Genomic DNA, 23,227 nt, shown 5'->3' with positions numbered 1-23,227 from the left:
AGGGTGCTAGGGCCTGCCTATTTCTCCCCAGAGTGTGATTTCTCTTGTGGGCAATCTGCACTGGAGCTCCCGACAGGGATGCGGAGACATTCTCCACCCTGCATCATAGCTGGAGGATCTTCCTCCCCGTGTCTCAGAACTCAGACCTCTGCTGAAGTCTGCCTGCCTACCTTTGCCCCCTTCCCTTTCTCTTTCACAGGTGGCACCCCCATAAGTCTCCTGCACCCCAAATTCCATCTGGGCGTGTGCCTCTTGGAGGACCCAAACCGACTGAGGGCCCTGGATGAATGCTCAGCGTCTGGCCTCTGTCTTGTGGGCAATGAGGAGCCATCGAGGCTTCTTCAACAGGGGAGGGTGGGATCAGATCTGAACTTTGCAAAAGTAATCCAGCATCAGGGTGAGAAGCCAACCAGTGGGGCGGAAGTGGGTGATGAAAGGGTCATTGAAATGGACACTGCATTTATTGGTACGAGGTTTGGTGGCCTGTGTCACTTACTATGTAGGTACCCTTTTATTCTACAGCCTCCATTTTAGAAATTTAATAGGAACAGGGGCACAAATGCATAAAAGTGTAAGGATAAGAATGTTTATGGCGGCCTCATATACAGTTAGTTACATGATGTTGGAAAACTCCATGCTCATCACAGGAAGGAAGAGGAAATAATGACGTATCCATGCAGGGAAATCCTCCCATGCAGCCTTTGGAAGGTAGACAGTAGGTCTTCTACTGTCTGAGCAAGAGGTACACAGTATATTGCTGTTTTTAAAAAGCCAGCTGCTGGGGCGCCTGGGTGGCTCAGTGGGTTAAGCCGCTGCCTTCGGCTCAGGTCATGATCCCAGGTCCTGGGTTCGAGCCCCACATCGGGCTTTCTGCTCAGCAGGGAGCCTGCTTCCTCCTCTCTCTCTGCCTGCCTCTCTGCCTACTTGTGATTTCTCTCTGTCAAATAAATAAATAAAATCTTTAAAAAAAATAAAATAAATTGTGGCAGAACCTGTTGGAGCGAAGGTTGATTTAAAAAAAAAAAAAAAAAAGCCAGCTGCTGGGGCGCCTGGGTGGCTCAGTGGGTTAAAGCCTCTGCCTTCAGCTCAGGTCATGGTCTCAGGGTCCTGGGATCGAGCCCCACATCGGGCTCTCTGCTAGTGGAGAACCTGCTTCCTCCTCTCTCTCTGCCTGCCTCTCTGACTACTTGTAATCTCTGTCTATCAAATAAATAAATAAAATCTTAAAAAAAAAATAAAAAAAATAAAAAGCCAGCTGCTAAACAAGTCTACAGCATGATGGAATTTTCAGGAACAAGACTGTGCATATATGTATCTTTTATGTTTGTTTGTATAAATAAATCTGGAAAGAAATACTTCCAACTGTTGATAGAGGTTACTTCTTGAGGTGGTAGGGAATTTCACTTTTTACTCTATGTATTTTTATTTTTTAACTGGAGTAGAGCTGACAAACAGCATTACATTAGTTTCAGGTATACAACATAGTAACTCAGTAGCTCTACGTTATGTTATGCTCACCACAAGTGTAGCTTCTATCTGTCATCACACAAGGCTGTTTTGTGTTTTTATAAAGTAGCAGTAATAGAGACCTTCTGGCTTTTATTTTTATTTTGTTTAGGGCTTTTCCGTATTTTCTGATTTTTTAGATGATGCACATGTTTCATTTCTCGTAACAGAAAACAAAATTTTAATTTAAAAACCTCTATGTCTACTTAGAAAAAGATATAAAAATTTCACATATTGCCTTTCCAGAGAAAAAGTAATTTTAAAAAATGGGATAGTTAGGAAATCTGTCAATGGCCTGGTCTAGGTAAACAGGAATTTGAGATGAGCTGGAATAGAGTTGAACAAGAGGGTGGTGAAGACAAAAGTCCCAGAAGCAGCCCAGGGTGCTATCCTGAGTAGCAGGCAGAAAACCCACAGGTGTGAGTGGGAGAAGGCACAGGAGAGAGTATATATGCTGAGTATGCTGCCCTTTAGGAGGCTCAGGCCAGGACAGATGGTGGACACGAGAGGTAACATACTCCTGTCCTACATCTCAGGAGACTACTTGGGGCTAGAAACTCATGACGTATAAGAGATTCAAAATTCAACAGCAGCACTCACCAATGGATGAAATGCTAAGTATAAACAGTGAATAATTTTTTAAAAAATCTAGAAAAACACTGTCACCAGTGGAGTATTTATCTGCTCCAAATGGAGAAGAACTTCAAACACAAGAGCAAATAGTATTTTAAAACTCTAGAGATTTTAACATTAAAAAAAAAAAAACTAGGGCGCCTGGGTGGCTCAGTTGGTTAAGCGACTGCCTTCAGCTCAGGTCATGATCCTGGAGTCCCGGGATTGAGTCCCGCATTAGGCTCCCAGCTCCACGGGGAGTCTGCTTCTCCCTCTGACCTTCTCCTCGCTCATGCTCTCTCTCACTGTCTCTCTCTTCTCTCAAATAAATAAAATGTTTTTAAAAAAAACTATGCTTTAACAAAAAAACTCATACACAAAATCAAAAGGCAAGCAAAAATGGGGAGAATAATCACTACATTTACAGAGAAGATATCCTTCTATATAAAGAGTACTGATCAGTAATGGAAAAAACATGCTCCAGAAGAAAAACAGAGCATTTTGTGTTAGTTAGAATCTCACGTTAAAAAAAAAAAGGAAATCCAGAGGTGTCAGTCTGGGCTGGTATGGTGGCTCTAGGAGTCATTAGAGACCTATGCTTCTTCTAGCTCATTCTACCCCATCCCTAAGGGCACAGTTCTCACGGTTCATTTTGGTTGCTTAGCACTGGTCATTGTGCCCTCATTTAAGAAAGTGGGCTGGAGACAGGGAGAATGAGTAGAAGGTACACCCCTCTCCTTTTCGGGCATCCCACATGATATTTCCACTTACATTTCACTGGCCAGAACTCAGTAACATGGCCAAAACTGGCTGCAAGGAAGCCCAGGACACATAATCTTTTAGTTGGTGGCAAAGGGCTCAGCTAAAAACTCAGTTTGTTACTAAGAAAGAAGAGGAGATAGGATATTGGAAAGCAACTAGCAAGTTCTACCATACACGTGAAGAGAATTACCAAAAAAAATACAATATAAAAGATTTTTAGGGCCGCCTGGGTGGCTCAGTGGGTTAAAACCTCTGCCTTCGGCTCAGGTCATGATCTCAGGGTCCTGGGATAGAGCCCCACACCAGGTTCTCTGCTCTCAGAAGCCTGCTCCCACCCCCCCCCCCCACTCTCTCTCTCCCTGCCTGCCTCTCTGCCCACTTCTGGTCTTTATCTGTCAAATAAATAAATAAAATCTTTAAAAAAAAAAAGATTTTTAAAGGGTCGACCTTACTATTAATCAAATAAACGTCAAGCAGCCCTCTATGGCTTTGCCCAGCTATGATCTTGGAGGACCGGCTAGACAAGCCATTGGCGGGACAGCCAGGACATGATGTCCTCATGACAACCCAGGTACAGCTAGCTGCCTGTGGACACAGTCTCAGGGTAAAGGCCCTTCTACCTACTGAATGGCTCCTGGCCCTTCTCCCCAGAGTCTCCCTCCAACCTGAGTGATGTCAGACTCTGAAATGCTAGGAAGTGGAGAAAATTCTTCACCCAGGGATTCTCTAACTAAACTATAGCTACAATTAAATTTTAGGTGTTTTTGAAAGTTCCTTAAAAAGTAATATCCTCATGCAAACTGAATCAGCAGTTTCAGAACTAAAAAGAACCTCTGCCCTGTGCTTGGGGTGTTACAAACTAAGCCTGAAAACTGACCACTAAAATTCAAACCAGGGTCAGGGAGAATTAGGCAACCCTGAGATCACACTTTTGGCAAATTCGGAGCTTCACTTCTGGCTCCAGAGGCTCATAATGTAAATGCCGCCATCCCTCAGAACACATAGAACACAAGGCCAGGGTGGAGTCTGAAGGCTTCTGAAGTGCTTCAGCCTGTTTTTAATCATTATGAGGTCTCTCTCCATTGCAGACTGTCACTAGGTCCTTCTCGCTATTTACTAGACAGCCTGCCTTTAGCACCCACTTCGAATTTTTGCTCTTTTTAAATGGTTGTGGATCGGGAAACAAAATAAAGGAACAAACAGTTACTTAGTGGAGTCTGGGGAGATGGTCTCCAGCGCATGGGAAGCAATGGGGATGGAATGACTAAACAGACATGTGCTTAGTCACGTCAGGAACATGGTCTTGGGAATACTGGATTTGAGTCTTAGTTCTACCCTTTACCCTGTACACCGTTGGACAAATTATTAAACTTCTCTGAGCCTCACTTTCCTTTTCTTACAATGGGGTGAATACAGTACTTACCTCATAAAGCTTACCCTACTGTCAAGATCCTATGGGAAACAGAGGGCCTCCTCACACTGGAAGGGTTTAAGGAAACCAACAATGGATAAAGGAGCACTTTAGGGTTAGCAACAGTGGGGAGCTCGTACCCCCTCCAGCCTGAAGGGGTGAAGGAAGGGAAGAGGTAAGGGAGCCCAGAGAAGGCAGCCATCTGGATGGGTGTCTGGCAGGAGCTGTGGGTTTCCATGGAGGATGCAGCAGGACTGTAATGACCTGATGTGGACCCAGGGGAATAAATTCTCAACCTAATTTTCCTGTACCCACTGATCTTCTGCCAGTGGTGGCCATGGGCCAAAACTGGAAGCCAGACCAAGGTGCATGGCACTGCACTGCATACAGGCAGCCTCCCAGGGCACAGAGAAAGGGGAGAGGGTGGGAAGCAGATCTCATGGGGCAAATGGAAGAGGTCTGGGGAACATTAAACGAATGTGATAAGCTTAGCACAGTGCTTGAACATAGTTAAGTCCACAAATCCTCAATAAATACTGATTAATTCTGGACTTTGGTTTCTTTCTCTCTCTCTCTCGATACCTTTTTAACTTAGTGCTTACTTCCTGGTTTTCCAGAGGTTGAGATGAGTTCCCAGAAATCAAGTGTGGTTATCTGTTGGAGGGTGTTAAAGGAGTAATGAGTGTGTAAAAAAGATGACCAGGGGTTCTGGGGGCTAGATATGAAAGAGGGAAACAAAAGAAGGGGAGAAGAGAGGAAAGGAGGAGAGAGAGCTGATTTATTCCATCAGGCTGGAATAAACCCAGCATTATCTACTTTATGCTCATATTATGCATTTATTGGGATGTGATAACAGTCTTTGCAATTTTACAGCCTAGTCAGACTCGCCAAAAAGCCTAATGAGACTCTCAAAGGCCTTCCTGCCTGAAACGCAAAACTTCGTTCCTACTTTTAGATGAACAGATTTTATCTCAGTGCTCCCTTCCCTCCAAAAATCCAAGCATTCAAATGTGTTCCCATGGATGTGCAAATACTTGCCTGCTCCTATCTGGGTGGCTGGTTCAGGTGACTTCTCTATTCTAATCTGGGGAATGGTGGTAGAGGGAGCTAGTCCTCCCATGGGATGGCTCCTGGAGGGTGGGGAGGCCCACGGAGGGATCTGAGCTTATGAGCCTCAGCTGATCATTCCTCAAGCCTGCGGCAGCTCACTTGACCCCCTCAGAACCTGTCTTCACTCCACAAGCCACTCTCTAATGTGTGGTACAGGCCCTAGGGCATTTTTCTCCCATCTGCTTACCCCTCACCCCCAGGCCTTCGCACAGGTCACTCCCTCTGCCTAGAGCAGATGAGCGCTCTTCTTTGGCTGGCTAACCTCATCCCTCAGGATGCCTTAGGCGTCACCTCCCTCAGGGAGCCTCACATACAGTGTCTTCTTCCCTCAAGGCCCACAGGGATTGGGAAGCCCCTCCTGGGTTCTCTCACCCACAGCTCTTCCCACACTGTCTTGGTTCCCTGCCTTCCCCCCTCACAACAGACTTGACAGACTTGAGAAGGGACGCTGACATTGCTTTCACCATGTCCAGCAGAGTGCCTGGCACACAGGGGACACTCGGTAAGTTTCCTGAATGAATGCGTATGGCATAATTCAGAAAATAAGAAATGTTACAAGTCCCAAAGCATCGAGCTAACTCAGCTATGTGTTCTAGAACATCCTTGTCTTCTGCTGTCACCCTTACTCTCTTGCCCCAACAGCAATCAGGACAGGTAACCTTATGACTGCTCACCTCCTCTGTCCTCTCTCTTCTTTTTCAGGTATTCTTGTAAATGCCACTTCCTCAGGGGCCATCCCTGACCACCCTATCCAAAGCAGCCACTTGGTCACTTGATTACACATTAGTGCATTTTAATTTGCTACATACCACGTATTGCTACTGTGAACATTTTATTTACGTGTTTAATTATTTCCAGTCTTCACCACTAGACTGTCGGCTCCATTTGAGGAGGGATAGCTGTTTATGGCTTCATGCACTGCACCGAGCACAGTGTATGCCACGCAGCAAAGTGTTCCTTAAATATTTGTTAAACGAATGTGAACTACTGTTACTGTGTTCTGATTTGATTTGGTGCATATCCTCTATCTCTGCTGTTGGATTAGACGCTCCAGAGAAACTCAGACGGGTCTCTCTCATGGCACTGGAAGGTGGGAGGAGGACCTCAGGTCCCTTTCTAGGCCAAAGTGGGGTATGCTCCCTGCTTCCAGCTTCCTAGTGGCTGAATTCTGAGGAATCTCAGCTCAGCGTCGGTGGGTCCCAGGGGCTGGTAATGCTCCTCCAGCTTTCTGGAGCACAGCTCCAGCTGCCCACCAGCCAGACAGACACAGGAATTCGTCGAGAGCTCTGAAGCCAGCCAGCATCCAGCAGGAAGCAGGCATGGGCGGTCGCTGACCAACGTCTTCCTTCCCCCCTGGGGCTGCCAAGAGTGCGCAGGACTGCTGGGCTGGGTGCAGAAACCCAGCCCTGCAGTGCTTGGGCTCTGTGGTAGAACAAGGCGAGCCTGGAGATGCTGTGGCCTTGCTCCTGCCCCTCCTGTTCCTGCAGAAATGGCTCTGCCAGCTCAGCTGAGGGCCAGGCCGAGAGCCTCTCACCTGCCCTGGCCCTTCCTTGAAGCCCTCGGATTTACTGGAAATCATAAACTGTTAGAGACATCCTTTACCACACCCTCAACAGCGCACTCTTAATATTTAACGCCAGAGGCTGAAGCAAGCAGGGACCGGCCTCCCGGTTACTCCCGGTGACTGATATTTGCACCTGGTAATTGAGGTCAGATTGGCTTCTCTGAAGTCACATGATTTGCCTCAAGGCAGGAAGGTGTCTGAGCCACTTGTTGCAAAGGGACCCAGAGGTGATTACAGAAGCTGCAAAGGCTGTGCTTCTCAGGGAGCCCAGACCTGGGAGTATGGAGCTGAACTGGCAGCTGGTAAATGCCCCATTTAGGGCTAAACCCCAATGCTTCACTGAGAGCAAACTACGGTCACCTTCTTTACTCTAAGACACCTGCTGAATAGAGCCACTTAGAATCTTCTCTGGACGTGGGTGGGGCATTAATTAATTAATTAATTAACTAACTAAAACAACTAAGTAGGCATGTTGAAGAGGCCACCTGGAAGATTCTGGTCACCTAAGGGTCTCCAAATCACAGTACAGGCCCCACCCTATCCAGACACCTAATCTTGCTCCAGGCTTTTCTTGACCTCAGGTGTTTATATCCTGGTTGTCTTGGGAGCTGCCCCAATGAACAGCAACACCACCAACCTGGCCCCTCCGTTGGCCTTGGATCCTTCTGAGAGCAGTGGAGCTCCCTGGTGGCCACTGGAGGCCCTGCCCACTGGGCTGGAGGCAGCTCTAGATCAAATCCCATGTGAGGCCTCTTTCCTATGGTCTCCTGAGGCGCCCAGTGGGTGCTCAATAAATGCTCACTGTATAAAGGCACCTCTGGGGATATGTTCGTTCTCAGACCTCAAGGTCCTTAAATAACCACTCAGTGGCTGCTGTGGTTGGGGCAGATTATCCCCTCTCCCCCCACCCATTACCCCAGTCAACCCAGGGACGGCAGGCTGGGCCAGTTCCAGCCATCAGCTCCTCAGCCATCCAGGTGGCCCCCTGTTTTCCTTAGAGCCAAGAAGACACAGTCCTGTGAGGAAGAAGCCAGCTGCGGTCTGGCAGCTCAGCTAGAGGGAAGGCTGGGAGGTTGTCTGGCTACATTGGCCCTGCATGCTTCGTCCTGCAGTCACAGTGGCAGATGGCCCCGTCCACATGCCAGTGGAACGTCACCCTTGCTGTCTGCCTGTCCACCCCAGGCACTGAGCACACTGTCCAAGTGAGTCCCTCACAACTCTTGAGGATGGATGGATGGCCTGAAAGGGACACTGCCAGGAGAATGAGGAAGAAGCCACCGTCCCTACAAGACCCTGGATTGGCTACTAAAGAAGGATCTGTAGCATCCCCAGGAAAGTTTCTAAGGTAGGGCAGATGTTCCCCTCTGGGACACATAGCTCAGTGCAGAAAGCAGGCTGGGGAACAGGCCAGAATATCTGATCTCCCCCTGTTTAGGGGGCTGCATGTGGGTTCTAGAATCGGCCAGCGAAGCTGGGGTCTGCTGCATGAAAACAGTGCAGGCTTGCCCATCATTTAACCTCTGTGTCTTCATTTGGTTGTTACATGAGTTAAGAAGATCATATCACTAAAACTTCATTAGAGTAAACCTCAATACATTTAACTATATAATTACTTTTCTCCTTTCAAAAACACCAAACTAAACCAAAAGGAAATGGCAAAAGATGACAGGGTCCTACACAGCAGCAGACAGTGAATGACCCACTACACCAGAAACGACTGCCAACAACCACAGAGCAGAGAGAGGTTGGAGCACCTTGGCTCACTGGCGGCAGAGGGGCTCCGTGAGGCTGGGTGACACATGACAGCCCTTTCCACCCACACACTCGTAGGGCCCAGTGATGTTTTTAATAATAATGACAAGAATGAGAGCCCCCACAGGTCAAGCACATGGATGTTTGCATAGGTTACTTTATTTCATACTGCATTCATGTGAGGTAGGTGTTCTCATTCCCATTTTACAGATGTAGAAACTAAGAGCTGAAGAGGCTGAGTAATTTTCCAAGCATGTGTCACCTACCCACCCCCACACACCAAGAAGCAGAGCCGGGATTCAAATCCATGCCTGATGGACTGTGGACTTCTGCACTGTACTAGACTGCCTGAAGTGAAATTCAAAGTACTATCCATTTCCTGGGAAAACCCATCTGGGCAGTCTTTAACTCTCCTTCACCAGAAGCAAGGGCCACCACTGTGTACCTAAGACCAGTGGGAACAGTCCTCTGGCAACAGGGTGACTGGGGCAGCTGCAAAGGGCATCTGCCACCCCTGCCCAATACGGCAAAAGTCAGGTTTCTTTTTCCAAAGGGTTTTAAGGAGACTCCACCCATACCCGGTTCCTAGGCCTAACTAAGCCAAGGAGTCCTCCCACAGCAGTAAGGGTCCATCTCTGCTCAGAGATAGAGAATTCTAGAGTACCCACCTGCTACCTGCATGCCTTTCCCAGTGCCCACCCCAGGCCAGGCTGGGTCTCCGCGAAGCCCCAGGGGGAATCTGTAGGATCTGGCCACAGCAGGCAAGGGGGAAGCAGGGGAGCACTGGAAGCCCACTGCCTTGAAGCCCTCTATGCTTCTCAGAAAACAAAGAGGGAGTCTCCTTGTCCTCTAGTCCCACGGGTACCCCTCCCTGAGGGGCTCCTAATACCCAGGATCAAGAATCCTGTGTGCTGAGGAAACCTCCTACAATCCTCTACAAAAGCCAGAACCAGCTACCAGAGGATCAGGCTCAGAAAGAACTGTCCATGGGTACTGACATTTTCTCCTGAGACCAAAATGAATCCCAGGGAGAAAGAGCACTGACCAGGGACCCCATAAGCCCTGGCTCCTATTTCTGGCTTTGCCTCTAACTCTCCTTATGACCTTAAGCAAGTCACTTAACCTTCCTGACCTAAGGTTTTCCTTCCTGTTAAATGGGAATAATTACATCATTATAACCATCAATCACTGAGGTTTTACTCTGAGCCAGGTCCTGTGCTAGAAACATTGTCACATTTATCCTCATAGTGCCCTCTGAAGTAGGTACGGTTTTCAAAGCCATTTTCAGACAAGGAAACTATGCACGAACAGGAAAGTTAGGGAACATGTCCACAGTCCATGGTCGGTAAAAGTGGACCTGGGTCTCAGTACCATGTCCACTGTGACCTACAGAATTACTTTATAAAGTTCAAGGACAGATGTAAAAGTGTTTTGAAAGCAAATAAAAAGGTGGGTGGGACAGGGGTTGTGTAATATAAATATAAATCACAAACCCCAGGACATGACTTAAGGGATCTTCCAAACCCCTTTAAGAACTTTCTATGGAATCTGTCTATAGAATCAGAGATCACAGGGCACCTGGGTGGCTCAGTGGGTTAAGCCTCTGCCTTCAGCTCAGGTCATGATCTCAGGGTCTTGGGATCAAGCCCTGCATCTGGCTCTCTGCTTGGCAGGGAGCCTGCTTCCTCCTCTCTCTCTCTGCCTGCCTCTCTGCCTACTTGTGATCTCTGTCATATAAATAAATAAATAAAATCTTAAAAAAAAAAAAAAAAGAATCAGAGATCACCAAGGAGGGAGAGATCCTCAACAAGTCATTGTTTTTCTTCCTCCCTCCCTTTGGACCAGAACTCTATGCCTAGCCCAAGTCTACAGGTGAGACCAGAAGGGTGAAGCAAGGGGAATCCAGGGCCTCGGGTTGTTCTGTCCATTGCCAGGAGCTCACCCGTACATTTCAGGTGCTTAGCTGTTTGCCGAACACTATGTGAAGGTGCGAGCCAAGGAATGGCTGGGAAACCTCGGAACAAAACAAGTGCACTGGAGCAGCAGGGCCATAACAAGAGGGAACGTGTGCTGGTGCTGCAGCTGGGCTTTTGGCCTGCCCAGACCACCTCAGCCCTGTGGCTCCCACTGGGGAGGAGAGACTTGCCTGGGGCCCTGCAGCTCCCAAACTCCCTGCAGGTCTCTGCAGCTCTGGGAACGTGCCTGGACTGTTGCTGCACTGACCATGGAGGTCTGGCTGGGTGCCTGCCCCCTGCCTTCCCAGGGCTTCTGACAGGCTGGGAAGTGACTTATTCAAAGTCCCCCCTCTGCCCCTAACCGGTTCCGCCCAGGGAGGGATGCTGACAAACAGATGCAGTCACGCAGGGACTCACAGGGCCATGCAAGGCGGAGCTGGCTGACGCCCTGGCTGTCCCAAGACTCAGGCCAGGGCACACCTATATGTACTCTGGGGTCAGTGATATCTAACCTCCCCTGGCCATGGGGTCTTGGAGAATTATTTGAAAAGAAAATACTTGAAAAGTACTTCTTTACTCAGGTGCAAAATGGAAAAAAAAGAAGTCTTTGCTTTCAACAGTAAGTGTGTGTTCCTCTTCAAAAGTCTTTACTTCCTATTCTTATTTTTTTTTTAAGATTTTATTTTTTAAGTCATCTTTACACCCAATATGGGACTCAGACTCACAGCCCAGAAATGAAGAGTCACAGAGTCTACCAACTGAGCCAGCCAGGAGCCCCTTTACTTCCTATTCTTTATGGTATTAAAGCCGAACTGCTTGGCTTGAGATCAAATCCTACCACCACCCAAATCCTGTCAACTCAACCTACCCGTTATGACCCCTCTGGACTCTTCCTGACCCTCCTGTTCCCTGTCACGCCTATGTGCCTGCAACTACCACCCACCTTCTCTCTCCCGTCTACTATGGTGCTGGGGCCACTTCACAAAGCCTTCTCTGACTTGGGCTTTCCTGGGTGCTCACAAGTGGGCCCTTGGTGGCCTCAGGATTGCACGTAAACAGATGGGAACACAGTTTTGACTCTCAAATTAGAAGGGTGCCTGTTTCTTTTCTTAAGATGTGTCTCCCATCAGGCATTAAATAATACATAAAAATTCCTGCTGACTCACCTGAAGTCAGAATTCAGTTAAAAACAACTCCCCCCTCAATACTCTCTCATGTCCCAAGGAAAGGAAAATTAAGATAAAGAAATAAGTTAAATTGGAGGCAAACTCAAATCACTCCTATTTCTGCAAGCTGGGTCGGTGTGAAGAGAAAAGAAAAAAGGTCTCTAACTCCAACCCAGATGTGAGAAGTAGAGGAACTCCCTAAGAAATGCATAGAATAAATCACAAGGAATAGCCTCACTTAGAGATTTCAGTAAGGAAAACACAGTTAAACTGAAAATTTAAGTGGGGTTAACACACACACAAACACACACACACACACACACACACACACACACATACCAATGACAACGACAACGACAACGACGATGACGACAAAAAGCCCGGAAATATTTTTAGTCCTGCATCTAGCAGAGTCCCTTGGGGGCTTCATTTGTCCTTCAACACATTCTTCCTAACACCTGCTTTTACTAAAAACCAACAGCCCAACACCAGAGCTCTGTGAGTCAGAAGCAGAGTGAAACTAGACCCACAGGTACTCAGCTGTGAAGCACGTCACCCAGTTAACAAGCAATAGCCACACTAAGTGTGACCCGTCAGTGCCCCACAGCCATAAGGGTGGGTCACTGGGAAGCTGAACCACGCGGATGGGTGGCACACGTGATCCCACATTCTCCTCCCCTCTTGTTCCTCTCTCTGGTCCCTACCTCCACCTTACCCAGCCAGCTGCCAAATGCACCCAAAAAAAGTCCTCGTGCCACCCTCCACCCAAACGATTTCCACGTTATTTCAAGTGAGACCTTGGGACCAACACATATTTCTTCCCCGTTCTTTTTTTTTTTTTTTTTTTTTTAGGCAAAGAATAGCAAAACAGAACTTAGAAAACTCAAGTGATGTGGAGAAGAATTAGATCTAAATACCTTTTGGATTTAACTTTGTTTCATGTAGTTAATTTCTTTGAGTGCAAATCTATGTCTACACAAAGCAACTATCCCTTTAAATCTCAAACAACGTCAACATGGTTCTATTCTTCTCTCAAGTGCTTAGAAACTGGGGCGCCTGGGTGGCTCAGTGGGTTAAGCCGCTGCCTTCGGCTCAGGTCATGATCTCCGAGTCCTGGGATCGAGCCCCGCATCGCGCTCTCTGCTCAGCGGGGAGCCTGCTTCCTCCTCTCTCTGCCTGCCTCTCTGCCTGCTTGTGATCTCTCTGTCAAATAAATAAATAAAATCTTTAAAAAAAAATGCTTAGAAACTAGACTTGCTCATTACAGCTTATGGACTCACAAGACACAATCACAGCCCACACAAAAACCTGCACAAAATATTCACAGCATTGTTCACAATAGCCCAAACTGGAAACAACTCAAACGTCCATCAAATGATGAATGAACAAAAGTGGTATAACCACACAACGGAATATTATTTGGCAATGAAAAGAAGTGAGTACTGACATGTGCTGTGACATGGACGAACTTTGAAAACATCGTGTGAAGTGGAAAAAGCCAGACACAGAAGATCACAGGTGGTGAGGCGCTATCTCCATAATGCCCAGTATAGGAAGTCTACAGGGATGGGATGTAGATGAGCCACTGTGGGCGTGGCAGGGGCGGTGCTGTGGGAAACAGGCGGAGTGAAGGTGGGCAAACATGCAGGGGTGCAGTTTCTTTTGGGGTAAGGAAAGTGTTCTAAAATTGACTCTGGTGATGGACATGCAACTCTGTGAAAATATTAAAGGCCATTCAATCACAATTTTAAATGGATGAACCGCATGGTTATAGCCCAATAAAGCTGTTATTTAAAAAAAAAAAAAAAGGAAGGACAAGGAAAAAATATCTCAGTCATAAGTTAGTGACTGTTGCTTGTGTAAGTGACTGCTGTGTAAATCTATCAGTTTGAAACATCCACAGTGACTGTGTCCTTGAGGCTATTTGTCCTGAGTGGTCGGAAATGAAATGTCTCAAAGTTGTGCTCAGGAAGGTACCCCCCTGGGGAAAAGGACAGCTTGTCTTTTGCTGACCACAATTTTAACTGTAGCATTTTAAAATGTTCAGATATTGGCAGGGACTTAAGAATGACCTGGTTGATCAAATAGCTCATTGTGATAAGACTTAAGATTTAGGTTGCACCAGTCATGAGAGCTAAGCGAGAGAGTCCTGCTTGGGGCGCTCAGGGGTGTCAGTGTGTGGACCCTCAGATGGGTTGCTCAACCTCCTGGGCACAGAAGACTCTTCACACTTTGCCACTTTTCAAACTCCACCAGTTTATGGAGGATACAGGTCCTCCAGATGAACGACAAAGCTACCTTGTATCAGGTGGTACATAGAATAAAACAGATAAGGGTTTGCATAAGGCAAAGAGCAACAAAGGCAAATTTTACTAGTGAGCCAACAATTCAGATTAAAAGAAATCATGAAGAAAAATAGGATTATGTGAAGTTAAGATGGTAAATTTAGAGAAGGAGGTTATTTAGGGATTATAATTTGTTTTCCATTAGTTTTACTTTGTTCCTTTTTCAGGTCTACAAGAACAAATATGGTTCATTTTCTACCCATAGGCGGCCAACCTCATTTTCTGGTAAGAGGCAAGAGTTCTAGAGACCCTAGGCTGCTACCCTGCGTTTGCTACATCTGAGCTCTGTACATAATTTAACCTCTGAGCCTTGGCTCCATTTGTAACAAAGGAGTAATACCCCTAATTTGGCCAGGTTTTTGTGGGGACTGAATGAGGTGGAAACTGCACAGCACAGCGCCCGACACACAGAGGCTTGGTGCAAAGCTGGCATGGGGGAGGATGAGAGACAGGGTTCATCAAGCTCCCTACAGATAAAGACCAGGACACTAAAGGAAGATGTCATAGAGTCACTGTCAGGCAGGGCCCTACAGGGGTTGCAAGTAAGGACAAAACATCATCGAAGGTGCTGAAACATCAGGGAGGGTCTTTTCTAGACTGCTCATGACAAGGCCAAAAAGTGGTGCATTGCCCTTAGCTTTACAGAAAGCACCCTTTTTCCCAAATATGCAACTTAGAATTATTGTCCGTTCAGGGAAAATAGGGTCGAAATAATCCTCCCACATAAACAATCCTCCCACAAATGCTCACATTGCAGATGGCAGCTGGGAGTCCATTTTCTTATTTCTCTGCGGTCCAGCCTGGGGACTGCCCACAGGGCAGAGAAGTCCAGGGCGTGCTGCCACCTGCAGGCAAAACAAGGAAAAGGACAAAGTTATGGAGCAGAACACTCACCTTAAGCGCCAGGCAACTGAAATAGCTGGGTCCATCCGGGTGCGAGAGCCAGGTGAACCCGCTCAGCTCTGTGTTTGTGGCTCTACCACAGTGTTGTGACAGACACAGTCAGTAAACATTCTAGACTATCAAGGACTTGAGCATCTCTTAACAGCAACAACAAGCAAACTCACACAGGGTTCACCATGGGCCGGACACCGCTCTCAATGATTCACATTTATTAACTCATTTAATCTTCACCAAAAAATTGAGTATTTTATTTATTTTTTAAAAGATTTTATTATTTATTTGACACAGAGAGAGAGATCACAAGCAGGCAGAGCAGCAGGTAAAGAGAGAGGGGGAAGCAGACTCCCTGCTGAGCAGAGAGCCCGATGTGGGGCTCCATTCAGGACCCTGAGATCATGACCTGAGCCAAAAGCAGAAGCTTAACCCACTGAGCCACCCAGGCGCCCCCCCAAATTGAACATTTTAAAGGTCTTTGCTGATTTGCCTGATTATCTGAGTTAGCATGAATAATTAAAATGAAGAACTTTATAATAGCCAGTTTCAAAGAGGGTTCTGATATGAAAACTCTGTGAGAGGTTCAGAGCACCCTGGATATAAGGCATCCCCCATTTTTCAAGCCCCTGTTATGGACCAGACATGCACCCAAAAGACAAAGTCCCTGCTCTTGTGGGCTTCCATTCTGGTGAAGGGAGGGGACAAGAGAAGAGGCAATAAATGCTGTGCAGAAGCAGCAGCAGCATGGAGGGGATGGGCAGTGATGACCATGCTGTTAACATTAATTCACTTATTCATTTATTCCCACATACTCACTAACCATCTACCATAAGCCAGATACCATGCTGGGATACAACAGTGGGCAAAGACCAGACATGGTCCCAGCCTGTGTGGGGTATTTACTCACATAGGAGAAGCATATATGAATCAAATAATCACTTAAATGAATGCCAAGGTATAACAGCCCAGGTAAGTGTGACAGCAGAATGACACAGGCCACTACAAGAGCATCCTAGGGAGGACTGACCTTGTCTGGAGCCTTGCAAAGGCCTAGAATGGAGTGTGGGGAAGAGAAACATCCTTGGTAAAAAGCATACAATGCACAAAGGCTGGATCATAGACAGCAAGCCAGAGGCCAAGGAGAGAGGGAGGAGGTAGAGGAGGTGAAGAAGGGGTGTGAGCAGCCTTTGCATGGTACCCCCAGGCCCAAGAAGCCCTCATCCTCTGAGGATTAGATCAGCACATTAGACTTTTAGGCAGAGGAATAATGTGGTTGGATGTGTGTGTGTTTCTAAAAGGCTACACTGTGTGGTAGGCTGAATAAAGGCCCTGCCAAAGACACTGATGTCTGGATCACTAGAAGTTGTATGTTCCCTAACATGGCAAAAGGCATGTTGCAGAATGGGATTATATTATGGATCTTGAGATGGGAAAATAATCCTGCATCCTCCAGGTGGGCTCAATGTAATCACAAGATGGAGACAGATGAGATTTGACTACAGAAGAAGAGCAGCAGAGCAGGGTGGCATGAGAAAGACTTGTTGGTGTTAAATATGGAGGAAGGGGCCATGAGCCAAGGAATCCAGGAAGCCTCAAGCAGCTGGAAGAGGCAATGAAATGAGTTTCCTCCAGAACCTCTAGTAGGAACACAGCCTTGTTAAAACTTTGATTTTAGGACTTTGACCTGCAGAACTGTAAAATAATTATTTTTTAAAAGATTTTATTTATTTATTTGACAGAAAGAGAGAGAGTGTGTGTGCATGAGCATAAGTGTTGGGGGGAAGGGCACAGGGAGAGGGAAAAGCAGACTCCCCAGCTGAGCAGGGAGCCTGACAGAGGGCTCAATCCCAGGACCCTAAGGTCATGATCTGAGCTGAAGGCAGATGTTTAACCAACTGAGCCACCCAGGTGTCCCTGTAAAAAAATAAATTTATATTGTTTCAAGCCACTAGTTTTGTGTAATTTGTTACAGCAGCAATAGGAGACTAACACACATTGGCTTCTGCGAAAAAAATAGGCAAGAGGTAAAGGGAGATAGGTACCAGTCAGAGGTTACTGACAAGAGAAGTGACAGCCTGAATCACTGCAGTGGTAGCAGTGGGGGTAGAGAGGAGTTGAAGGACCCCAGGGCAGGGCAGTCGGAGGTGGGGGATGTTGGCCAGTCAAAGATCTTGCTACAACCTGGCAGATATTACTGGATTGCCACAACAGGCTTCTGTTAGGCTCAAGACCTGGCTAGCTGGCCCTGGGCAGAGCCCAGCACCCTTCTAAAGGGAGGAAGCTGTCTTTGAGAGAGATAGCACTTAGTCACTCAACAGGGACCTGCCAATCCCATTCCTACAAAGGAATCCAGGGGTTTCCAGGAACAAGCTCTAAGAAGTAACATCCTAGGAATTTCTAGAAGGCAAAGATAGCAATTGTTTCTGCCAAGGATTAGGCCTTCAGTGGACAATTTTTTTTCTTCCCAACAGAGATTTTGTAATCTTGGAAAGACGGCATCCAAATTTAAACATATGCACCTCCAACCCAGGTGATGTGGAACCATGATTATATCTGACATATAGAAATTTCATGGCAAAATGGTGCAGGAAATACACACACACACACACACACACACACACAATTTAAATATATAACATATGTATTATATACTGGGAGTATATACTTTATATATTGAAATTAGAAAAATATATATATTTGTATATATAGATATAAATAAAGCAAATGGGGTAAAATGTTAATAGGTGAATCCAGGTAAAGATTCTTTTTACTACTTTTATTTTTTAACTATTCTTTTTACTATTGGGATATTCTTTTAATCATTTTTATTTTGGTCCCTTTTCTGGAAGTTTGAAATTATTTCCAAATAAAAATTTAAGAAGCAAAAACAAAACAAAACAAAACATGGCCAGTAGAATAATGCAGAAATTACAGGATGAGAACAAATGAGAAACTAGGAGACCCCCTTTCAGCATCTACTCTACTCTTCTTTAATGATCCAAACCCACTTAAAAAAAAGTGCGATCCTGATGTGAGCCTGCCTGATAGGACTGTTGAGAAGAAAAGGCAATAAAAACGATTCCAAACAATTTTGTGTATATTCCTCTGATTTACCCTGAAAGTATAAATATACACCCACAAAGACCAAGTATCTTGGAGTGTACTGAGGGGTCACAAGGAAGTCCTATCTTCTTTTGGCTCTGCAGCAGGCTACGGGGACCTAATTGGATTCCAGGAGCGTGTAAGGACTCAGGAGTGCAGATGGCGAAATGCCAAGCAGTCCTGTAAGAGTGGGAACAGCTTAATTAAAAAATCAGTATGTGTAAAAAATACATATATATACATAGATATTGATATATGTATACATTGTTTTTCTTGTAACAAAGTGATAGATGTTTATTAAAAGAAAACACAAAAATCTGTAGTCCGAAGCACCCAGACATAACTTATTTGGAATTATTTTTTTCTACTCCTTTTCCCAATAATTTTAGTGTATATACATACACACACACACACATATAAAACAAATACATAGTCTTATATATAATATATATATATATATATAGTTCCTTTTTAACAACAATGGAATACTGTATATATTTTTCTTTTGTAATCAGTTTTGTTTTACCTAACAGTATGTAATTTTTCCATGTCATTAAATATACTTTTTAATATCTAACAGTATTATATCATAGGATGATATCAAATTCATTTTTTTAAGACTTTATTTATTTATTTGACAGAGAGAGATCACAAGTAGACAGAGAGGCAGGCAGAGAGAGAGGGAGAAGCAGGCTCCCCACTGAGCAGGGAGCCCAATGTGGGGCTCAATCCCAGGACCCTGGGGATCATGACCTGAGCTGAAGGCAGAGGCTTTAACCCACTGAGCCACCCAGGTGCCCCTCAAATTCATTTAACCAATGCCTTATTGCTGGACACCCGAGTGGTTTCAAACTTTCTGATAGCAGAAGTCTCACTGAGAGGAACATTTTTATATTTAAGCACCCCCCATTTAAAATCTGTATCTGAAGCTCTGGTCATTCTTAGGATCATGTTCCTCACATTTCAGTTATCCAAACACCACAACTATTTCAGCATAATTAAGTATCAATTGCCCTATACTTAGCCTTTCTCTTTAAATCAATTCATTTCTGCCCTTAAATAAACGAGTCCTAAAAGCAAACTTTATTTACTATTATAAATGGAAAACCAGCATCTTATGTCATAAAGAAAGGCAATCATAAAGACAAATACAATGGAAAACTAAACAACATTGTGGAAATGGAATTAAGATATGGCTATTCCTTTGCTCATTCTTTTATATTAAAAGGGAGACTGGAAAGGTGTAGAGAGGTATTAAAGACATACTAGCACCAAACTGACAGCTTTCTCCTTCTCTTGATCAGAAGACTGAAAAGGAATTGACAGGAATGACTTTCCCACTATGTGAATCAGGGTTAGACAACGCCACAGATCTATTCCACCTAGAACTACCCTGCATCACCTGAAATCACCTTGCATAGGAAACATGTCTTTTTTTTCTTTTTTAAGATTTTATTTATTTATTTGAGAGAGAGAGCGCGAGCATGAGTGGGTGGAGGGGGCAGCCTTAGGCAGAGAGGGAGAAGCAGACTCCCCACTGAGCAGGAAGCCCAACTCGGGGCTCAATCCCAGCACCCTGGGATCACCACTGGAGCTAAATGCAGACGTTTAACCGACTAAGCCACCCACACACCTGGAAACATGTCTAAAGATATAGTCCTGGAAGTAGAATTATTGAGATAAAAGTGTATGGACACTTTAAAAAGTTGTTGATAGGGGCACCTGGGTGGCTCAGTGGGTTAAAGCCTCTGCCTTCGGCTCCGGTCATGATCTCAGGGTCCTGGGATCGAGCCCCGCATAGAACTCTCTGCTCAGCAGGGAGCCTGCTTCCCCCTCTCCCTCTGCCTGCCTCTCTGCCTACTTTGTGATCTCTCTCTGTCAAATAAATACATTTTAAAAATCTTTTAAAAAATGAGATCTTTTAAAAAGATAAAGAAAGTTAAAAAAAAAAAGCTTTTGCTAAACACCATCCAAGTTAGTTTTACCATAATTTCCCTGTGACAGTGCCCATTTTACTTCACCCTCAAATAGTTAAGTATTATAAAGTAAATGTTAAAATATTAAGCTCTTTAGCATAAGATATTCAGCAGCTGAATTTTCAAAGAGATTTTTATATTTCTCTAGACAGTCTCTGACCCTGGGGCAGGGCCATTACATGAACCTTCAGTTAGTGGTAAGTTTACACAAACTGATATTGCTCTTGATTTAACCAAGCTAAAGTAAACTCAGTAAAACACGAGGAAGTGACTAGCATTTGCAAATACTTCAGAATGTTTTTGTGCCAGTAAAGGTCAAATGAGGATCAGAATAGCATGGATTCCAAAGTAGACTTGTGAGAAATAAGGAAGCCAGAGAAGCATTACTCATGACACACCAATCACTATAAATATTCAGGAAGTCAATGAAAACTCTAAAAGAAGCATATGTGTGAGCCTTCCTATCCTGATGTGGTAGGCAACTACACAAATAGGTTACGGATGAATGCAATTGTTAAAAAAAGATTTCTAAAGTAGAAAAAGAAAAGTGTATTTTGAAGCACAAAGAATTAGTAATAACAGGAAGTTTCCAGATTGTAATTCCTGGGCAGACATTTACATGAGTATGTGCCTATGAGGGAAAAGTGGGAGAGAAGAGAATTAAAAACATACTAAAAAGTTTCTTGGGACACCTGGGTGGCTCGGTCAGTTAAGTGTCTGCCTTCAGCTCAGGTCATGATCCTGGGGTCCTGGGATTGAGTCTCATATCAGGCTCCCTGCTCAATGGGGAATCTACTTCTCCCTCTTCCTCTGTCCTTGTGCTTGCTTTCTTGTGCTCTCTCTCAAAAGAAATAAATAAAATCTTTAAAAAAAAAAGGTCCTTATGTTTGGGAGGATGTTAGAGATTCTGATTAATTTTTGGTACTTATAGGAAAACATAAGTTTATCTGTGCTTAAGAAATTAAAGAGGGCTCCTTGTAAGATACAGAATTCCACGTCACCAAATAAAAAGAAGGAAGGAAGGAATGGAGATAGACACTTTGATTAATACAGAAGAAATCATAAGGAAAAAAGAAAAGGAAAAACTCGTGATCAATATTTGGCAAAACAAGGTGGCAGAAATAAGGCCACACTTAGTGATCAAAATAAATATGAATCAAATTCCACTATTAAAAAACCAAGACTTTCAACCTATTTGCCCATAAATAAATTATACTTATTTATAAATATAATACGATAAATAAATTATGATACGTCATTTTAATGGATGTGTGTGTGTGTGTGTGTGTGTGTACACCAGAAAAACAGACCCACAACTTACGTAGTTTAGAAGAATTGTAGACAAATGTATAAGCAGAGAAAAGCATCCAGAAAAACACCAATTTGGTAAGAGTGGTTGCTTATAGTGAGATTATAAAAGACAGGAGTGGGCTTTCCTAATTCACTTTACTAGTGTCTACATTGTTTGAAACTTTTACAACTAGCGTGTAACCAAAGAAACAAGAAGAAATGAAATAATAAATATAAGGGCAGAATCACTGAAATAAAAGATATAGAGGATAATAAATAAAGGGGATTAATAAAACCCAAAGTATTTGAGTTTTTTAAATTTTAATTTATTTAAAAATTAAGTTTATTTTATTTCATTTTAAGTTTTTAAATTCCAGTACAGTTAACAAACACTGTTACATTAGTTTCAGGTATACAATATAGTGATTCAACAATTCTATACATCATTACTCAGTGCTCATCACAATCAAAGTATTTCTTTAAACACAGGGAGACTAAACAAGAATAATTGACAGAAGATGTAAAAGACTAAAGAAAAAAAAGAGGAAATGACAAATATAGCCAACATTTAAAAACTTATAAAAGAATAATAAAAAATCTTAATAATTTTATTCTATTATTCTATATTAGTCTATATAACTATAATATAGAATATTATATATACTATTATATTATATAATATTCTATTTTATAAATATTCTATATTATTCTGTATAACTATAAATATCTATATGACAACACATTTTGAAGACACACAATACATTTTGAAATCAGTAAATTTCTAGAAAATTTGCCAAAATTGCCACAAAATGTCACAAAAATGATAGCAAACATGAATAGCCATTTAAGAAACTGAAGTAATTTAAAACACTTCTTCCCCACAAAGTCTCAAGTCCAGAAGGTTTTACAAGAGCATTCCACTAACTTCCAAGGAACACATAATTTTTACTTAAATGCGTTACTTTAGAAAATAAAAAAGAGAGGAAACATTGCCCAACCTAAAGTTACTATAATTTTGAAATTTGGAATATGGACTGTCCAAAAAAAGAAAAATACAGGCCAGTTAAACTTATAAACATGAATGCCAAACACCTAAATAAAATAATACCTAATCAAATCTAGAAAAGTATTAAGAGTATGTCATGATAAAGTAACAAAAAATGATTCAAAGTCAGCAAACCTCTCAAGGTAATTCACTACGTTAATGGATTATAGAAGTTACTATTGATGACCACCTCTCTGCTGTCCTTTTCCTCCTGTGAATGCCATTAAACTTTCCACCCACCATGGGGTTGGGTGTCTACCTTCTGCTCAGGTCATGATCCCAAAGTCCAGGGATCAAGCCCCGAATTGGGCTCCCTGCTCAGTGGGAGTCTGCTTCTCCCTCTCCCTCTGCTCCTTTCCCCCACTCATGCTCTCTCTCAATCACTCTGTCTCTCAAATAAATAAATAAAATTTTTTTAAAAAGGAAAAAAAGAAAAAAACCTACAAAACTTCCAGCCACCTTACAATAGGTGGGATAATGTGACTAGTCCTTGCCAATGGAATATGAGGAGCAGTGATCTGTGTCATCTCTGGCCATCATGGAGGACCCAATGAAGGACCTAGGTCCAAGGAGATGGGAAAGCAACTGGCAAGAAAGAGCCTGGGTTCCTGAACAACTAAGTAAAGGAGAGTCCACTATCTCACCAACAACCCTGGATTGTGTCATGAGTGATAAATAAATAGCATTCCTGGTGTAAGCCACTGAAATGTTGGGACTGTTACAACAGCTAAGAT

General features: G+C 44.0%; 1 protein-coding gene across 2 annotated transcripts in view; it reads right to left on the bottom strand.

The window, feature by feature from the left end:
• The window catches only part of RAD50 (RAD50 double strand break repair protein), a 231,606-nt gene that overhangs the window by 202,492 nt on the left and 5,887 nt on the right, over window positions 1–23,227 (bottom strand). For both annotated transcript variants that reach the window (XM_047729119.1, XM_047729120.1), the window contains exon 2: window positions 14,934–15,028. The gene's annotated coding sequence lies outside the window, so the exon portion shown is untranslated. The remainder of the gene's footprint in view (window positions 1–14,933; window positions 15,029–23,227) is intronic.

The sequence above is a fragment of the Lutra lutra genome, chromosome 5 (genome assembly GCF_902655055.1).
Source record: "Lutra lutra chromosome 5, mLutLut1.2, whole genome shotgun sequence".
Classification (NCBI taxonomy): Eukaryota; Metazoa; Chordata; class Mammalia; order Carnivora; family Mustelidae; genus Lutra; species Lutra lutra.
The sequence above is the reverse complement of the archived record's forward strand: the minus strand, read 5'-3'. Positions and strand labels throughout refer to the sequence as shown.